Source organism: Elephantulus edwardii, unplaced genomic scaffold, assembly GCF_000299155.1.
Source record: "Elephantulus edwardii isolate Elephantulus edwardi_28Jun2011 unplaced genomic scaffold, EleEdw1.0 scaffold00038, whole genome shotgun sequence".
In the NCBI taxonomy this organism is placed as follows: Eukaryota; Metazoa; Chordata; class Mammalia; order Macroscelidea; family Macroscelididae; genus Elephantulus; species Elephantulus edwardii.
In genome coordinates this window covers 13,371,920-13,384,011 of record NW_006399788.1, presented here as the reverse complement: position 1 = coordinate 13,384,011, position 12,092 = coordinate 13,371,920, and the positions used below count along the sequence as shown (strand labels likewise).

General features: G+C 39.6%; 1 protein-coding gene across 2 annotated transcripts in view; it reads right to left on the bottom strand.

Moving 5' to 3' along the window:
* Positions 1 to 12,092, bottom strand: part of DPYSL2 (dihydropyrimidinase-like 2) — a 174,750-nt gene that overhangs the window by 100,165 nt on the left and 62,493 nt on the right. The gene's annotated exons all lie outside the window — the stretch shown is intronic.

Sequence of the window (12,092 nt, the reverse complement as noted above, 5' to 3'; positions counted from 1 at the left end):
AGCAGGGTTTAGGGCTGTTGTGCATAGGGTCGCTATAAGTCGGAAACGACTCGACGGCACATAACAACAACAACAACAACAACAACATACCATGAACTTGTAGAAAAAAAAAAAACCTAAAAGAACAAATATATTTTGGAAGAATTTCAGCCAGAGTGTGCTTTATAGGCAAAGATGGTAAGACTTTGTCTGGCAGGTTTGGGGCATGTGTTCAGGAGGGCCAGTCCCTGAGGAAGGACACTTTGCTTGGAAAAGTAGAGAGTCAGGGTTAGTGAGGAAGCCCCTCAATGAGACGGGCTGGCACAGTGAATGCAGATGGGCCTCAGCACAGCAAAGACTGTGAGGATGGTGTGGGATTGGACAGGGTTTCCTTCTGTAGTAAACAGGGGCACTATGAGACTGAGCCAACTCCATGGCACCTAACAACCACCACGTGAATTAGATAAAAAGAAATCCTGAATTTTCCCTTATTCGAGTTAGCTTTCCCACCCCCTAGTTTATATTCAAATCAAGGAGGGTTGAATGTAGATCATGTACTAGCCCTCAGGAGATGGATGAGCGAGCCAAGGAGGGGGTCACATGCTCCCAGCACAGCCTCTTTGTGGCACTGTGGTGTGGTGCATCTTGGTGCACTTGTCCCTTTGGGAGATGACTCAGGCTCCTGGAAAGCCATGGTCCTTCCTTTAGGCCTGGCATGGGCTCACTGGCCCCAGAATATCAAACACCTGACTGCTCTTCAACTTCTGAGTACATCCAGCAGCCCCCAGAGAAAAAGAATGGGATACTCTAGCACACCAGGAGAAAAGGAAAGCATTGGATAAATAAACAAAACTGGAGTTGTGTTGAAAGCCATTATCCAAGGCACCTCAGAGTCCTGGTGCCTCAGCACAACTCCAGTTTGAGCTCAGATGCTAACTTGAAGGTCAACAGTTCATACCCACCAAAAAGCTCCGAGAAAAGACTCAATGACCTGCTCCTGTAAATATTACAGCCACAAAAACCCTGTGGAGCACAGTGACTGCAACAATGGATCTAAGCACAGGTGGAGATTGTGAAGATAGTATAGAGCTTCATTCTGTTGTAGTTAGGGTCACTGTGCATCAGAGCTGACTAGATGGCTTCTAGTAACAATCACAATCACAATCACATCCCGCAAGTCCCGGATAGACTTCTAACAGAGTGTCTGGAACAGTTCTCTGTATCTATTTCCTCACATCTTGTCTCCTTCTCCTAAAGACAAAGCTTCTTGAAGGGAGATCCATGTTTCCTTGCTTTCTCTCCCATCACAGGACTTTGACACGATAGTCACACAACATATTATAAAAGGTTAGATGGATGGACTCGTAATCTCCTTGCTAGCCCACAGAGCAAAGAGGGCAACAGACTTCAGAAGAGGGGACTGTAATCAGGAGACAGACTCACTACCAGAGCTAGCACATTGAAGTGCTAGGGAGGGAGATTCCTGCCAACCCCTGGACAGAAGATGCTCCCGTTCAGGAACCTAATTACTGCAGTCTGCAAACCTAAGAAGACAACAGACTTCAGGAGAGGTGTCTGCAATCAGGTGAGATACTTACTCCTAGAGCCAGTACGTTGTGGTGCTGGAGAGTGTGGGACTGCTCCAGGTGGGATTATCTGATTGCCACAGGGCCAGCCCACAGAGCAAAGAAGACAACAGAATTTCAGGGAGGGGTTTATAATAACGTGAAAGACTCAATACCAGAGTCAGCACTTTGAAGTGCTGGAGAGGAAGGGCACTGCCTGCCAGCCACCTAGATAGAAACAGATCTAGGTCAGTAACCTGGCCTTGCCACTCTACAGACCAAAGAGAACGATAAACTCCAGGAGAGCAAGCTACAACATGGCAAGATTCCCACAGCGCTTCAATGCAGACCACAGCGGATCTAAAGGACTTTTAAAAAGGCAACCTTTCCTGACCCACAGGCCCAGAAAGGATTTCCAAAACAAGTTGCCCATCCCAATAGATGGAACACTTTAAGCCTGCAATCAATGGACAAAAACATAAGGATAAAGAACTGTCAACAACTTTCTCAGACACAATAGAAATGGCCAAACTCATACCCAAAAACACTTCACATAATATCAAGAATGCAGCAGGCAGCTTCAAACACTGTAAAAGCAACAAAAAGAAGGCTTTTCCTACAAAGGCAGAGCATATTGCAGACCCAACAATTAGCCCAAAGACAGGAAGGCAGAAGAAATACATTGACACAGAGTCATATTTTCAGCTACAGAAGAAGGTACAAATGATGGGAAAAAAGAATGCAAGCCATAAATAAAGAAAATATTCCTGAGACTGGAAATCAGAAGAAATATACTGATGTGGAGTTGTACAAAAACTACAGATGAAGGTGCAAATAATGGAAGAAATACTAGAATCCATAAATAAAGTGAATACTCCAGAGATAGGGAGCCAGAATAAACAAATTGATGCAGAGGAATATAAACATCTACAGAATAAATTATAAAAGATGGAAAAAATAATTGAAACTATGGGATAAAGAACTTAAAATACTATCACAAGACAGAGAGGGTATAGCCAGCACAGCACTGGAAATAACAGAAATGCATGAAACTGCAATCCAGAATATCAAAACTGAAATGGCAGAAGTTTCCAACATGCTTGAGGGACAAAAAAGCAGAACAGAGGAGATAGAATTGAGAGTTGGTGACTTGGAAGAAAAGAACCTCAACTGAAACATACAAGAAGACGAATCAGAAAGAAGATGGAAGGAAAATGAATAAAACATCAGAACCAAAAAACATATGATCAGAATTCTAAAACTCTAAGGGGTCAGTGAAAGCATTGAGAAAAGTGTGGAAAAAGTACTAGAAGAAAAATTCCAAGTATCATGAAGAATGAGGAAATCTGCATTCAAGAAGCTCAGCAAACCCCACACAGACTAGACCCTAAAAAGAAAAACATCAAGAAATATCATAGTCAAATTCTCCAAAATCAAAGATAAAGACAATATTAAAAGCAGCACAAAATACACAGCCACCAACAAAAGAGAACCAATTAGATTAAGTTCTGATTTCTCAGCAGAAGCTATGTGAGCAAGAAGACAATGAGTTGGCCAGCCAAAAAAAGTGAAAAGAGTTGCCAGCCAAGCATTTTATATTTAACCAAGCTGTCCATCAAATACGAAAGAGAAATTAGATCCTCTCAAAAAAGCAGGAACTTAAGGATTTTGTGAAGACAAGACAAACTAGAAATTCTCAAGAAAATTCTCAAGAAATTCTAAGGGAAGTCCATTATACAGAAACACTAAAGGAAAATGGATGGACCACAGTAACCAGAAAGAACAGGGAAAGAAACACAGCAAAATGATAGCAATAAAACCTAGCCTGCCTGTCAATAATCACACTAAATGTGAATAGAGTAAATGCACAAATAAAGAGAAAACAAGTAGCATAATGGATAAAAAAACAATGTCCATCAATATGTTTTCTACAAGAGAAATAAGGGAAAAGATAGACTAAAAATCAAATGGTAAAAAAATAAAAAAAGCAGGAATGGTAATACTAATCTCTGATAAAATAGACTTCAGGATGAAAACCATCTAAAAAGATAAGAAAGGGGACTATATAATAATTAAAGGCACAATAGATCAAGAAAACATAACCTTGGCCAACATCTATGCACCAAATGATAGTCTTGCAAAATATATAAAACAAAGGTTAACAGACTTGGAGAAAGAACTAGATAGCAACACAATAGTGGCAGAAGATTTTAACACACCACTCACATGAAAGGAAAGGTCAACTTGAAAAATAATTAGCAAAGAAGCAGAAGATCTAAACTATATTATCAGCCAAATTTATCTTGTAGATGTATTCAGATTGTTGCACCTAACTAAATGTCAAATTACTTTGCTCTCAAGTGTATGTGGTACATTCTCCAAAACTGATCACAGCAAAGCCTGACCAATAATAAAATTTAAAAAACCCCAAAGCTTCAACAAAATAAAAACCAATTTAAAAAGCAAGCCTCAACAAATTAAAAAACATTGACAGAATACAAAGTACCTTTCCAACCATGATGCCCTGTAACTGAAAATTAGGAGGGTAGTTCTTCCAAACTCTTGGAGGCAGTGGCTGAGGAGGTGGCTGCTTGGACCAAGCATGAGAGATCAGCTTTTCTAATTGGACTGCGTGGCTTTCAGCAAAGAGAGGCGCGATGTCAAGAGAAAAAAGCAGCTGGTCGACTTGGGCCTCTTGAAGGAGGATGAGGAGTTCGAAGAGTTCCCTGCTGAATACTGGGCTAGTTTAGATGAAGATGAAGATGCACATGTCTGGGAAGATAATTGTGATGATACAAATGTAGAATATGACTCATCTAATCACTTACAAGTTGAATTAGAGCAGGATGGTTATAAGATGGAGAACTCATAGCCTCCAGAAGTGCTGGAGCAGCCTAAACTTGAACCATTTCCTAAATTCTAGGACATAGAACACAGGATAGAACACTTAAACAAATTATATGTTTATTTATTATTTGTTTGGGTTTATTTTTTGGTTTTGTAACAAAAAATTAATGTGCTTATTTATCTTTGGGGAAAAACACTAAAAATTAATGACAAGAGAATAAAAACTTATAAAATCACCCACATGGAAGGTAATCAAGTCCCTGCTAGAACACAAAGCAAGAGTGGCATCCACTTCCTAAACAACATGCCTCTGGAAACTCTATGAACTTTGATAAATGATGATAGTTATAGAAAGGCTTCAGGCCTCTTGTTCATAGGGTCAGTGTCAGTTGTGCTCGACTCAACAGCAATCAACATCAACAATAGAATACAACTGGGTTATAGAAGAAAAAAAATTGAAATAAAAAAGTTCCTCAAAACAAATGATAATGAATATGCAACATACCAAATCCTCTAATATACAGCTAAGGCAGTCCTTAGGGGGGCAGTTCATAGCAATAGGCACACACATAAAAAAGAAAGAAAGAAGCAAAATCAATCCCTCCATAAATTAAAAGAAGATCAACAATCTAACCCCACAGCCTCTAGAAGAAAGGATTATAAAGCCAAGAACTGAAATAAATGAGATAGAAAACAGAAAAACAATTGAAACCATCAACAAGACCAGGAGCTGGTTTTCCAAAAAAGGTCAATAAAATAGACAAACCTTTGGCAAACTTAACAAAAGGAAAAGACGCAAATAAATAAGAAACAATAGAGATAAAACCACAATAGAACCAGGTGAAATAAAAGAAATAATATTGGTAAATTAAGAAAAGCTATACTTCAATAAGTTTGAAAACCTAGAAAATGGACAAATTCGTAGAAACTCACACCCTGCCCAGACTGACACAGACAGGTGTAGAACAATTGAACAGACTCAGCACAAAAGACATTGAGCAGGTCATAAAAAGACTCTCCCACAAAAATACCAAATGGCTTGATTGCTGAATTCAATCAAGCTTTCAGAGAAGCTATGTCACTTAATTATACTTAAATTATTAAAAAAAAAAAGAGGGAATACTCCCAGAGTAATTCTACGATGCAAGCATAACCCCAATGCCAAAACCAGGCAACACATTACCAAAAAAAGAAAACTACAAATATCTCTCATGAAGATAGAGGTAAAAATCCTTAACAAAAGCCTGTCCAATAGAATCCAACAGTATAAAAAACCAAAATATCATGACCAAGTAGATTCATAACAGGGATGCAAGGATGGTTCAACATAAGAAAAACAATCCATGTAATTCATCACATTAACAAAGCAAAGAACAAGAACTACATGACCCTATCAATTGATGCAGAAAAAGCCTTTGACAAAAAATCCAACACTTCTTAAAAGATTAAAACATGCAGTAAAATAGAAATGGAATGGAATTTCTTCAACATACTGAAAAGTTTATACACAAAACCAAAAGCCAATAACATTTTTATTGGAGAAAGATGAAAATAATTTTCCTTCCATACAGGTACCAGACAAGGACCCACACTTTCACTACTCCTATTAGGTGCTAATTGTGGAAAAGACCACCAACTACTCATATGCAAGTTCAAGCTGAAGCTAAGGAAAATTAAATCAAATCCAGGGGAACCAAAATTTAATCTTAAGTCTATTCCACTTGAATTTCAAAACCACTTCAGACACAGGCTTGAGGCCTTTAACACCAATGAGCAAAGACCAAATGAGCTGTGGAAGGATATCAAGAGTATCATCCATGAAGAATGCAAGAGGACATTAAAAAAGGCAGAGGATGAAGAAAAGATCAAGATAGATGTCAGATGAGGCTCTAAATACTGCACTAGAGCTCTGAGATGCCAAAGAAAAGGGAAGAAATCAAGAAATTAAGGAGCTGAACAGAAGATTTCAAAGGACAGCTCTGGAAGAAAAAGTAAAGTATTATAATGAAATGTGCCAATAGCTGGAGTCAGAAAATCAAAAGAACTGACATTGCTCAGCATTTCTTAAGCTGAAGGAATTGAAAAACAAACTCAAGCAAAAAGTTGCAATACTTAAGGATGCTTTGGGCAGAATAGTAAATGATCCAGGAAGCATTAAAAGAAGATGGAAGGAGTATACAGAATCACTGTACCAGAAGGAATTGGCAAACACAGAAGAATTTCATGAAACAACGCATGAGCAAGAACCTGTGGTGATGAAGAAAGAAGTTCAAGCTGCTCTGAAAGAATTGGCAAAAGAAAAAATGAGACTTCGGGAATTGAAAGCATACCAATTGACATATTTCAACAGATGCTGCCCTGGATGTGCTCACTATGTTGTGCCAAGAAATTTGGAGGACAACCAGCTGGCCAACTGACTGGAAGACATCTATATTTTCTCCCATTCCAAAGAAAGGTGACTGGACAGAGTGCAGAAATTATTGAACAATATCATTAACATCTCATGCAAGCAAGATTCTGCTGAAGATTATAAAAAAATGACTGGAGCAGCACATCAACAGAGAACTGCCAGATGTGCAGGCTGGGTTTAGTAGAGGCTGAGGTATTAAGGGTATTATAGCTAATATTAAATGGATGTTGCCTGAAAGCAGAGAGTACCAGAGAAATATCTATCTGTTTTTCATTGACTATACAAAGGCATTTGACTGTGTGGATCATAACAATATGTGGCTGACTCTGAGAAGAATGGGAATCCAGAACACTTGATTGTGCTTACGTGATACCTATACTTGGATCAAGCGACAGTCATCAGAACAGAGCAAGGCAACACCGCATAGTTCAAAACTGGAAAGGGTGTACACCAGGGATGTATCCTATCTCCATACCTTTTCAATCTATATGCGAAACAGATTATCCAGGAGGCTGGGCTGTATGAAGAGAAATGTGGCATCAAGATTAGAGGAAATTCATCAACAACCTGCACTATGCAGATGATATAACCCTTTTTGTAGAAACTGAGCAGGACATGAAGCACTTGCTGCAGAAGGCTGGGAACTGCAGACTTCAATATGGATTAAAGCTCAATATCAAGAAAACAAAGATTCTCACCAATGGTCTGATTGGCAGCATCAATATGGATGGTGAAGAGAATGAGATTGTTAACAGCTTCAGTATGCTTGGCTCTACAATCAACAGTGTTGGTATCAGCTTCCAGGAATGAAAAGACAAATTGCATTGGGAAAATCTGCTGTCAGAAAACTCTCCAAAGTACTAAAGAGCAACAACGTCAGTCTGCAGACTAAGGTGCACCTGATACAGTATGGTATATGGTATATGGTATATGGTCTTTGCAATCAGTTGCTATGCATCAGAAAGATGGACAATGGCCAGAGATGACAGAAAGAGAATTGATGCCTTTGAGCTGTGGTGCTGGAGAAGAGTATTGAATATGACATGGACTGCTAAGATAATAAACAGATTTGTCCTGGGGAGGGTGAAACCAGGCTGCTCCTTGGAGGCAAGGATCTGAAGCCTCATCTGACATACTTTGGACATGTTGCAAGGAGGGACGGGTCCTTGGAGAGGATGTCATGCTTGGGAGGGTAGAGGGACAGTACAGGAGGGGAAGACCCTCAATGAGATGGATTGATTCAGCGTCTGGGGTAATGGGGGTAGGTGTGTCAGAGACAATGAGACTAGCACAGAATAGAGCAGGGTTTAGGGCTATGGTACATAGGGTCGTTATGAGTTGCAGTGATTTGACGGCACATAACAACAACAACAAGGCAATAAGAGAAGGAAATAAGAATCATACAGATCAGCAAAGAGATAGTAAAATTGTCATATGTAGACAATATGATAGCATACACAGAAAACCTCAAGGACTCAACCAAAAAACTTAGAACTAATAGACCAACTTAGTAGACTGGCAGAATATAAGATCAATATACAAAAATCAGTGGTGTTCCTCCACAGTCACAAGAAAAACACAGATATGGAAACTAAAAAAGTAAAATCATATATAATAGCCAACCACAAATTGAGATACTTGGAAATAAATCTAACCAGAAATACAAAAGACTTAAAAAGAAAACTACAAAACGCTATTGCAAGAAACAATTATAGGCCCAAGTAAATGGAAAATGTTCCATGTTTCTGGATAGGAAGACTCAATTTAGTGAAAATCATACTAAAACCAATCTACATTCTTAATGTAATTCCAATACAAGTGCCAAATTAACTTCTAAAAGAGATAGAAAAGGCAACTGGCAGATTATTTGCAAAGGAAAGATAATTCAAATAAACAAAGCTCTTCTGAAAAACAAAAATGAAGTGGGAGGCATAGCACTCCCTGATCTCAAAACCTACTGCACAGCTATAATAACCAAAACAGCATAGTTCTGGTACAATGACAGGCACATAGACCAGTAGAACAGAATCGAGAACTCTGAAATTAACCCACGTACCCACAGTCAACTGGTATTTGATAAGGCAACAAACCTATCAAAGGGGGAAATGACAATCACCAATCATCATTACCACATCTTGATTGCATGTATGGTCAATTCCAGACTGCAAGATTTGGTAAAATTCTCAATTTCTTCTTTGGCACCAGATATAGGAGCATATATTTGAATAATAGTGGTGTTATTTATTCTTCCCTGTATGCATATGGATATTATCCTTTCATTCACAACATTGTATTTCAGGATAGAACTTGAAATTGCCTTTTTTCTATGAATGCAACACCATTCTTCTTCTGTTTTTCATTCCCTGCACAGTATACCATATGATTACCTGATTCAAAGTGACCATTGTTGGTCCATCTCATCTCACTAATGTCCAGTATGTTGATGCTTATGCGTTTCACTTCATTTTTAACCATCTTCCATCTTTCCAACATTCAATCTATATACATTCCATGTTCTGATAATTAAACAATGTTTGTTATTGTTTTTCCTCATTTCAGCTGACTTCCAATCTGGAAGGAGAAATATTGTACTGGGAACATCTGCAGTTAGGGACCTCTCCATATTATTGAGGAGTAATGATGTCAGTTTGAGGACTAAGGTGTGTCTGATTCAGGCCACAGTCTTTCTGATTACTTGCTACGTATCTGAGCAATGTATCTGGGGAATGAATAAGGATGGCAGGAAAATAATTGATGCCTTTGATCTGTAGTGTCGGAGAAGTGCACTGAACATTCCATGTGTGGCCAAGAGAACAAACAGACATATCTTGGAGAGCGCGCAGCTGGAGTGCTCTTTGGAGGCAAGAATGATGAGGCTTCACCTCTTATACTTTGGGCATGTTGCTAGGAGGGGCTATTTTTTTGAGAGGGACATGATGCTGGGAAGGGTGGAGGGTTGGCAAAAGAAAGGAAGACCCTCAACCAGGCAGATTGACATGGTGACTGCCGCAATGGGCTCTAGTGTGTCAAGAAGTGTGAAGATGGAACAGGACAGGACAGGGTTCTGATCTTTTGTTCACTAGGTTGCTATGAGTCATACTCAACTCGACAGCACCTAACCACAATCTGCAAAAAGCTGAAGCAGAAGCCACATCTCCTACCGTACACAAAAACCAACTCATAGTGGTTCAGGGACCTATGGGTAAAGTCCCAAAGGGGATGAAACTCAGGTTTAGCCTGTTATAAAAAGACTGGCAAATACACCCAGAAATACACAACCAGGAGAGGATAACATCAATGAATGGGACCTTGTAAAGATTAAGTCTCTATGTGCATCAAAAACTTTTTCTAATAGGGTGAAAAGAAAACCTACAGACTGGGAGCACCTGGCAATGCCATCTCAGACAAGGACCCCATGATGACCACTGACAGAAAACTATAGGGCTCCACAAAAAAATATTGGTAACCCACTTACAAAATAAGCAAAAGGCCTGGAAAGCCTTTTCACAAAGGTAGACATTCGGTGCTGTAGCCACCCCTCCCCACCCAGCAGCCATGAGCTGCATGTGGCTGTGGAACACTGGACACATGCCTGATGTGAGGGGGAGTGGAATTCTTCATCTTATCACTTTAAAGTAATTGGACTCTAAATGGCTACAAGTGGCTACGGCTATCATATTCAGCAGAACAGACCAAAAGGCCAGGACTAATTGACACTAGTCACAAACCCATGTCCCAGGTGCTCGACCAACCCAGAGACTCATTTCATTTGACTCACATAGTAATTTTCACTTACTTTGGGAACTGTAACTAAGGTTAAAAGATTAAGACATATCACAAGAGAAAGCCACATCTCTATTTTCTTTTGGAAACTCAGAAGTGCTGTGCAATTTAGTGTCCACCCCCACATACCACCAGCTGGCTGAAGTAAAGCAGCACTTGCCTCCTGTATGTAGAGGGTCTGGGCTCTTCACAACACCCGGCAGTCACTGTGTAGCTAAGACTGAGCTGAATTTACCGAAAGTCATTTACCTATGTCACAAGTCCATCTAGCTGGCTTCAGGGTGGCCCAGCTCTAAGATCTGCTCCAGCCAACAACAGAGCCACACCATTTCTTGAGCAAAGCTTTCCTCTGTCTGTGACTTTGAGGATCCTTAGGGCTACAACCCCATAGAATCAGAGCTAGGAGCCTTTGCCCAAGTTTCTGGAGGACTGGGAGGGAGATGCCATAACTGGAAGGACCAAGAACTTTGTAACACTGGCCTAAAGGCATCAGGCTGAAGTCAGATGTGCCTGCTAGCACATTTCGGAGGCTGTCCTGACTGAGCAGTGTATACTGCTGCCAATCTGAAGATAGCGTTTTGTACTTCCCTAATAAACACCAGAATCATGGAGGAAAAAAGTCGGTTCTATTCTACATAGTTTTGTGATAAGTAGTATCATCTTGATGACACCTAGGAACAACAAATGGCTGACTCATAGACCATTGTCTGTACATACCTATTTTATTTATCTATTTAGCTGTTGATGGGCAGGTCTGGCTACTGTGGATTGTCCTCGATGAACATTTGTGAGTAAGTATCTATTTGCATCCCTGTTCTCAGTTTTCATTGACTACTTATATACCTAAAAGTGAAACAGCTGTGTGAAATAGTAGTTCTCTGTTTACCTTTTTGAGAAACTGCCAAATTGTTTTCTACTGTGACTGTGTCACTTATGTTCTTACCACCAATGCAAGAAGTTCCAATTTCTCTACATCTTCTCTAATACTTACTAGTTTCTGGGTTTTTATTTGTTTTATAATAGGTCTCATAATGCATGCCAAGTGGTATCTCACTGCTATCTTTATTTGTATTTTCTTTAAATTTTTTTAATTTTTACTCCATGTTGGATAGGTCAGGTTGAGCCTGCAAGGAGCAAGCTGGCCCTACACTTTTCCAACTCCTTTTTCTTTGCCTTCAACATGTCCAAGGAGAGAAAACCAGACACACTTTGTAGGAGGGTTATTTGCATTTTCTTAATGTCTGCTGATGAGAGAGCTCTGCTGGCCTACTGAGTAAGGAGTTGCACTGCCCACTCAAAAGCATGCAGTTCAAATCTACCAACTACTCTAAGGGAGAAATATGGACAATTTCCTCCTGTGCAATTTACAACCTCTGAAAACTTGCTGGAGGGCACATAACAACAACAATGACTAATAACTCTGAGCATCTTTCATGTGCTTATTGGCCAGTAGTGTATCTCTCCAAAACAAATATTGTTTTAAGCCTGTTAACAATTTTCTTTTAATT